Below are 9,003 nucleotides of genomic sequence, written 5' to 3'. Positions count from 1 at the left end.
CGTAGCCCCACCCGCCTCACCCCTCATGAGTTCTGGAAGCCGTGAGGGTTAGGGTGGTGCCCTGCGTGGTCCTTGAGTTCTTCTGAAGATGGCATACCCTGTTTACAGGCCTCCTCCTGTGGGTGAAGGGAACCAGAGACTGGACTTTCCACTTGTGGATCACTACTGGTGCTGTTAGGTGTGAGCTTGACTGAGCAATGGTAGGTTGGTTCAGTACAGGTGTCTCCAGCAGTTTCCCTACTCTGTGGTCTCTCGATCTTCTTCTGACTCACGCTCTACAACGCTTACTGAAAGGGGATTCATTGGCCAATGCTGCGGTGTGTAGCGATGTAGATTGGTTTGAGCATTGTTTTGGTGCACTTGTCTAATTTGGTTGATTATGCAATGGTGCCATGGAATAGACTGTTCCACCGGGTTCAGGTACTGTTACCACTTTGAAGACTGTGGACCCCTAGGCATCCTGAATTTTATTCTAACCCTATGTTGTATGATCCCGCATGTAAGCCTGCTGGTCCATCTCCAGTGGTTCACTCAGTGTCAATTTTGTCATGTCTCTCCTTCCTCTCCTGCAGCCTCCAGACGATCTTTGGCACAGTCAAAAGCCACCTGCAGGCGTCGTTGATGTTCCACCACCAATCACACACCCTCCTGTTGTTTGTTGTGGTAGTTGCCCGAAGGAAGTCACAGGTAGTGGGGTTCCTGGCCAAACATAGAAGTGGGGTGACTCACAAGTCAACTGGTAGTAGTGGTGTTATAGTTGAACACAAGCTGGGAAAGGTGTTCTGGCCAGTGGATCTTTTGATTAGAAGGGAGTGTGCCCCGCAGGTGTGCAGTGTCCGTTTGAACTCTTGCACTGACCATTTCCCTGAGATGGTAGGGAGTAGTACGTTGTCTTCTGAATGCCATATAGTTCTCACAGCTGTTGGACTAGTGCACTTTCAAAATCCCATCCTGATCAGTGCAGACGGGCTGGAACTCCATAGCGACAGAACACTCTTGCACCAACACTCTGGCACGGAGATGCTCTCTGGTCTCTTTTTGGCACAGCCTGGTGAATTTGAGAAAACGTCGTCATTACCAACTCCTGTTCCCTGCCATCTCTGGATGGTTCCAATAAGGGGAAGTCATTGCTACAATCTGGTTCGGTCGTGCAGCAGTAGGTGACCCATAGGCGCCCGGATCTGGGTTGCGTGGACTTGCAATAGTGCACCGCTCACACCTTTGACACCATTGCTTTATCTCTTGGTCCATCCCTGGCCAATAGCATCTCGTGCCGAACCAGCTCAGTGGTCCGTTCTACCCCTTGATGGCCGTGGTTTTGAGATGCATCAGGATTTCCTCCTTAGCTCTTAAGTAACAGCAACTGGTGAATCACTTCCTCCATCGGGGCAAAACAGCCGCGGTGCAGGAGACCCTCTGCTTGTCCCACACACTCCACTGACGCATCAGTCCACGCACCTGTATACTCAGTTCCTCTCTCTCTGCCCGACTTGGCATCCTCTTCTCCTGCCAAATATGGATGAAGTACCAATTTTGATCTGCTTGCTGGAGTGCCTGCAGGTCAGCTGGGTGCGAGAAAGCAAAGCGATTACAGCAGACTGCACAGCATGATTAGCTTACCCTCTCTAGTGGCTGACTGCAAGGTCTGGTAGGCTGTCCCAGGCAGGGCTTGGTCCATGCTTTGATGTGCTGGTACCACGGTAGTCTTGACAGTGCATCTGCGTTCTTGTTAGTGCGGCCAGGACAATATCAAACACTGTAATCAAACCAGAGTTTAGCCACCCAGCGCCGCTCAGTAGCGCCCAACGTTGCAGTGTGGAGGTGGCTCAAGGATTATTGTCAGTCCAGACCACACATTTTGGCCCACAAATACTCCTTAACTGAATTCTCGCAGTTCTCAAACCGCCCCCTCCAGTGATGCACTTCGGCTTTTTCGTTTCCTGGTTGTTGCGAGTACAGCCACCAGACGAGCAGCCAACTTGAAAACCGCTGGTGATGACTGGCAAAACCTAAGAAGGATCGGAGCTCAGAGACATTAGTGGGGTGAGGCCAGTTAGCCACTGTATCTTACTTGGGTCTTAAGATCAGATAGCTAGGCCAGTACTGACTTTTGTTTTTAAAGAAGGAACACTTCCCAAAATTTGCCTTGAGTCCCTCCTGTTGCAGGTGTTCAGCACCAAATCCAGATGACTTAGATGCTCTGTTAACTGGAAGAAACACAATGATGTCATGTAGATACACAGTAGTGACTGAGTGCTGTGCTCCAACATCCTTTCCATAAAGCGCTGGAATGTACCTGGTGCGTTACAGTCCAAACCATTCGGTTAAACTCAAATAACCCAAGTGTCCAAAAGGCCGTCTTTTCCTTTTTTTTCCGCTACAGGTACCTGATTATAACTGCTGGCCAAGTCCATGGTGGAGAACCATTTAACCCTTTAACTCCATTTAACAGTGCATCCGAGGACTCATCTATTCGAGGAAGAGAAAAGCGTCTCTCGGGTCTTGCGGTTTAGCTGCCGTAGTCAACACACAGCCTATACTGCCATCTTTCTTCCTAACCGCACATGGGGGAGCTAGGGCTACTACTTTCTCGATCACCTGGGCCTCTAGCAACTGGCGTATGTGAGTTTTCACCGGAAATCAGAAGGGGGATACGCCGTAACCTCTGCCTTACCAGCGCACCATCCAGTAACGGATGTTTGTGTTCAATGGATGTGGTACAGCCAAGGTCACCCTCAAAAGAAAGAAAACTGTCTCATATTTATAACCCCTAAGTCAGGTTCCTGACATGCTCCTGCATGCAACCCTCCCCGCCTGAGAATTGACTGTGCTTGTGACTTGCTCAACCCCAATCTCACTGACCCCCGTTGGTAAGCTCACACTCCTGCTTCTGTCAAACACTCTAAGGGCAACGAGAGGGAAGAGTGCACTGCTGAGGTGCCTACGTTAACAATCGGTACATGTGCTGTGCCCCAAGTTACATGAACCAAAGCAGGGGACACTAACATCCCTTCCGGTAGTGACTGTGGGTGGTCAGTGGCTCGACAGGACTAACAAGAGGACCCAAAACAAGCGGAACAGGTGCGACTATCACTTCATAGTACCCCCTGGAATGTGAACTGCTCTCCTACTGCTAACTCTAGCGAACACCGTTTGAGGGCTAGGTCTCTGGGTCTCTGTCTGGTGACACAACTGAAGAGCTCGCTGCCAAGGTGAGGGGGCATCTCAACTGCTGAAAGGTCAAACAAATCGGGCCATATTGGTCACAAAGCTCCTCAAAACAACCACAAATGATATTCATGCCTGAACAGGGACCTCAGGTGCTGTTGATTGCGTGGGTCCTTTACTACCATACCCTCTGCTTTGCATACTTTGCCCAACACTTCAACATCTAACTCCACATACCAAGGTATGGGTATCTTACCCTTCTCAGCCTGTAACCGCAAACAATGGCAAGACTGAATTGTCCTGGAAGTTTTCTCTAAAGAAGCTTTCCACCATGGTAGATACCATAGATGCTGTGTCAGCAAACAAACACTCAACATCTCACCCCCAATTTAATGTCACCTGTGGGCAAGGAGCAGCTAACCAATCGCCACTGTCTCTCTACCTGGCTTTCAACTGCTGACTACTGACACCCCCCTAAATGTTTGGTTCTGCACATTGGAGGAGCTAGTTTGCTGGGAGATAGTGGTAACGACAGCCGAGAGCGCGACAAAGTTATTAGACTGGGAAGGACCCTCTCATTTTTAAATCTCGGGCATAAATCCCTGTATTTTCTCCGCTGTCTGATCTGCTCCCTGTCGATCTGCTCCCTGTAGTCAGACTTAATGTTGCGAATAAATTAAATATTGTCTCACAAAAATGATGGTATCGTTTACAAAGGGAGTAGTTTGTAGTAAGTTGCATCCACTAAATGGAATAGTTTGTCTTTTATCATTTGTAAGACAATTGTTTACTTGTTGTATTGGTTTATAGCCTTTTCATTTTCTGTAATTCAGTTCAATTTCAATTCAATTTTATTTATGTATCAATTCATAACAAGAGTTATCTCGAGACACTTTCAGATATAGTAGGTCTAGACCACACCCCAATTACAAGGACCCAACATTTCTAGTAGTTTCCTCCCAGAGCAGCAACAGTGCGACAATGGCGAAAAAACTTCCTTTCAGCAGAAACCTCGGACAGACCCAGGCTCTGGTAGGTGGTGTCTGACGGCCGGTTGGGGTTAGAATGAGAGTGGCAACAACAGTCACAAAAAATAGTAGTTTGTAGCTGTTCTTTGTTGTAGTTCATGGCATAGCAGGGCACTGTGCAAGGCACAGCAGTATGTAGCAGGCACAGCAGAGTGTAGTAGATGAACAAGGCATCGCAGAACGTGTAGCGGGAGCGTAGCGACAGCTGCTACCCTGATTTTGGAGCCTCCCTGATCAAGGAAACAAGCTGGGCGAAAAAGAACATAAGTACTCGGGAATGACTGCCCAGAGCTAGGTTAGTAACAAAATTTCTGGACTGGATACATATGGAAATATAAAAAGGTAAGGAGAGGAGCTCAGTGTGTCGAAGAAGTCCCCAGCTGTCTAAAACTATTACAGCATAACTAGGAGAGACAGGTAAAGAGGAGCCTGGTCAGCTAGAACTCTCCCCAACCGGATCGGGCTGTATCGCCCGCCTCCCTCTAGTTTTATTATTTATTGATTATATGATGAATAGATCTGACAACTGTGACAGAAGCAAGTGGGCCGGGTTGGGCGGACGCTGCAACTTCTCACTCCCTAACAATATCCATTCTATGCCCTAACATAAGTTTTATCTGTAATGATTTGGCAATCTGCTTTAATTCACGTAGTTTGAAATGCAGTGTAAACTAGTGATAAGGTGATATAGTGAACTTCGGTAAAGTTGTAAAGGCATTCACAGATTTGAACTTGCCATTCGGTACCGCGGTGAAGTTATTTTAAAATTGATATTTGTCAGTTTTTGCTGATTTAATTTCGTTGTTTTTTAGGAAATGCGCCGTTTGTGATTTAATGACGTTTTATCGACCGTGGTAAAGTTGGTTTAATGTTTGACATTCAGGCTCCTTGTCAAAGCCTTGATTCCCCCCCAAGTTTTTTTTTTAACTCAAAATCCCCAAAATGCAATGCAAGTGAAAAGCGCAAAGAACTAAATGTCTGTCCTACGCGCGGTCACAATAGACGTACTTAGGGACTGTCTTAAAACTGCAATACCATCTATTTCAATCCTCAATACCTTTTTTTTGCTGTTCAACATAGAAATCTCAAACCAATTCTATTATAGAGAGGAGAACCTTAAACATTTCACACTTGTGATAGTTAAATAAATACAAATAAAACATTTCAAACCTTACATACTTAGAAGCCATTAGCTCTGAATTTTGAGAGTCTCTTTGGCCACTGGGATAGTGGCAATGAAAGTAGAGCTAGCTACATTACGCATAGAAATACCATGGGCCCATCTTGCACCCGGCACAATTGACTTTGTACACCGACGCATGAATCATTCCTATTTTGCACCTTGTTCCTATAACACACAGCGGACTTTTTCCTCCACAGACTCCCGTCGGTAAATTAGAGAACAACTTGTGCTCTGGGGGGGGGGGGTAAAATAGAGGAGGCGTGTTCTGGCGCACACGTTCCCTGTGGCCATTTGCAGTTTCAGAAAAATGTAGTGTGACACACCCGCATACACTTTGCTTCTCTCATCTCAAGGACTTCACGTGCCCATTTTGGCAAACCATACATAAATAACAGGAAAATATGACCTTGTTTTACACAACATTTCCATGAATCGTGGATGTGTTGATGACATACTGAGGAAATATTAGGGACTTAAAGAGATGTGATGTGAACTTTATGTTCCTGCCACTTCATCCAAAAGCCCCAGCAGCCACGGAGACGAGAGACAGTAGAGCTGCTTTGTCTATAGGGAGGTAATCTTGGTCTAATGTTAGACTACGTTGCAAAAATATCACCATACATTAATAACCTTGTTTCAGTGAGAGCGAGCGCAAAATCAGAAGTATGTTTTTTGTGACATTTCTTTATTTACATTTTGTCAAAATTGAAAAATCAAACGTCGGTCTCCTAGACTGTGAACCCTTCCTGGCGCGCACCCTGAGGCCTAGCAAATCCACATTATAGTAGGATTCCGCCATGGAACAAGCACGCCTGCTTTAAGGGATCTGAGACCTGCTCTGATTGGTTTGCACGTTACACCCAAAACACCCTGTGGGTATGTACCTACTTCAGACCAACCCAATTTAGATTGGCTTTAAGCGCAAGAGTCATTCATCGCGGCAGTATTAGCAACAGCGCCCGAGATCCGCCCACAAGCTACTTGCATTTGCCGTTTGATACTTGCATTAAGATAGTTAATTTTAGTTGGTTAAGTGTTTAACTCTTTTCTTCACAATGTATTGTAATTTTTGCCATAGCCTTCATCTGAAAAAGGTTTCAGTTGCTGATGAATACACCTTACAATTTATTTATTCCAAATTAAAAAGTGATTTATATACCCAACCAAGATATAATATACCATACCAATATATACTAATATTTACTGTATTTCTCTCTTCAACTGAAATTAACTTGTTTTTTATCAATTAATAATAAATAATATAAATAAGAATGTGACATATCTTTGACACCAGCAGATGATTTATGTTTGAAATATTTCTTTTGTAACTTTCCGGCATTCATGGACATCTGAAAAACATTTTTCCCAGTGAAAGATTTAGATTTTGCTAACAGAGTTCCCTACATTCCTGACAACTGACGTTTGATGGCAAATTTGGTTCACAGAAAATATTTCTTTGACAATAAACTGTTTATTGTGGACAAACGCCTCTGCCAAGAAATATACATAGACATAAAATGTTTCAAATTATTCATAAATAGGCATAGTATAAAAAAAACTTTCTTTCCTTTCTGTTTTCTTGTCCTGCAGATACACCAGCAACCACCTGTCAATGTGCTGTTTTGTATGCTCGCAAAAAAAAACAGCAGTAAATCTCTGTTATGTGTAGCCATTTTAAGGTTTTTATCACAAACTTAAAGGTGTGAGAGGTTGTCTGAGAAATGTAAGAGGTGATTTGTTCTCTGTAAATTCACAACTGAAAAAACCTATTGAAGTGATAACTTCTAAATGTGCATTTTTTTTAACAGTTTTTTATTGATTTTCATAACACATGTAGCATTTTCTACAGCACTAATGGACCAAATAGTACAAACAATATATGGCTGTGTTATGCAGAAATTACCAACATGAAAGTACCCCACACCTCACCCACCCACCCATCCATCCCAGTTTGTCCTATAGGTCCAGATCAAGAATATTGCCAAGTGACATAATAGTAAAGTAGGATATCTCAGTAAATGAACAAGTGAAATGAATACGTAAGAAGAAATAAATAAATGAATAAATAAAAAATAATTAATTAAAGTAAAGGGGGGGGGGGGGGGGGGGGGCTGCTGCCAGACCTCCTGAATTTTTGCAGGGAGCCTTTAGGGTGTATCTGATCTTTTCGAGCTTTAGGAAATACATAACATCTCTATCCACCTTGTGAAGCTGGGGGAGCAAGTTCCTTCCAAGGAGCGGAGGAGACGCCTGGCAATCAGGAGGTGAATGTGCACGGGGGCGATTTTCAAGGGCTAATCCAAATAGGGCACTTACAGGTTAGGATCGATTTTTCTTCGAAGCATCTTAGAGTAGGCGCCAAAAATGTTAGCCCAGAAAGCATTAAGTTTGGGGCAAGACCAGAACATATGTAGGTCCGCTGGTTGACCTTTACAGCGGGGCATGAGGGGTCTATTTAGGGAAAATTTTCACCACCTTGTTTTGGTCAAGTGTACTCTTAGAACTATTTTGAGTTGTATCACGCTTTTCCTAATCAGGATGGGGATATTTTGGAAGAGTGAGGAATTTGGTAACACAACCATTTTAATAAGATTAATTCGGCCTCTAAGGACACGGGAGATTCACCACCTGTCCATGTCTTTTTTACATCTTTCAAACAGGACGTGAAAATTCTCAGTGAAAAGGGACAAAGGTAGGAGTAATTTCTATTCCAAGATATTTAAGCCCTTGTTGACAATTCTAAAAGGATGTAATGCAGGGATTAAGTGGCTGCCTGATAAAGAAACATCTCGCTTTTTCAAAGTTTATTTATAGCCGAGAGACTTCCGAAATGAGCCAGAATCTTAAGATGGAGGGAACAGAGCTAAGTGGGTCTGAGACGTCGTCGTGCATATAGGGATACTTTGTGCGTGAGACCCCAACGCTGTATGCCCCTGAGTCACGAGATTGTCTGAGGGCAATGGCCACGTTCAATGGCAATGGCAAAAAGCAGAGGAGACAGACGGCAGCCTTGACGTGTGCCTCTGCCAAGAGAGAACTGTTCCGATTGTAGTCCGTTAGTGATACTGTGGCTGTAGGGTGAGAGTAGAGGAGTTTTATCCAGGAAATAAGGAATCTTCAAATCCAAATTTCTTTAAGGTTGCAAACAAATTTGCCACTCAACTCGGTCAACGCTTTTTCAGCGTCAAGCGATAGAACCATTTCCGGGGAGCGGGATGGAGGGGAGTAACAATGTTAAAAAGCCTCCTAAAATTTGAGCTAGAGTTTCTATATGGATGAGCCTGTCTGGTCTGCTGCAATAATTTGGGGATAACTTTCTTCAGTCTAGCTGCCAGAATCTTGGACAAAATCTGTAATCCACATTTAGCAAGAGATTGGCGGTCGGAGGAGCACTCAAGTGGATTTTTACCTCCTTTTGGTAGAAGCGTTATTGCAGCTTGCCGGAGGGTTGCGGGAGCTGTCCAGATTTTTATAAAATTTGGCCAAGTACCCGTCCAGACCAGGGGTCTGTTGCATTTCAAGGAATTGACAGCTTTAGAATCTCTGCCTTGGAAATCCCACCTCCTAATAATATTTATGTTCAGCTTGACGAAGGAAAGTTGGTTCTCAAAGAAGTGATTGAGT

General features: G+C 44.4%; 1 long non-coding RNA gene across 1 annotated transcript in view; it reads right to left on the bottom strand.

The window, feature by feature from the left end:
* Nucleotides 1–6,951: 6,951 nt before the first annotated feature.
* Nucleotides 6,952–9,003, bottom strand: part of LOC116686354 (uncharacterized) — a 21,004-nt gene continuing 18,952 nt past the window's right edge. Inside the window, exon 3 of the long non-coding RNA XR_004331227.1 lies at nucleotides 6,952–6,963. This is a non-coding gene — a long non-coding RNA (uncharacterized LOC116686354). The remainder of the gene's footprint in view (nucleotides 6,964–9,003) is intronic.

Source organism: Etheostoma spectabile, unplaced genomic scaffold (assembly GCF_008692095.1).
Source record: "Etheostoma spectabile isolate EspeVRDwgs_2016 unplaced genomic scaffold, UIUC_Espe_1.0 scaffold352, whole genome shotgun sequence".
NCBI lineage: Eukaryota > Metazoa > Chordata > Actinopteri > Perciformes > Percidae > Etheostoma > Etheostoma spectabile.
The sequence above is the reverse complement of the archived record's forward strand: the minus strand, read 5'-3'. Positions and strand labels throughout refer to the sequence as shown.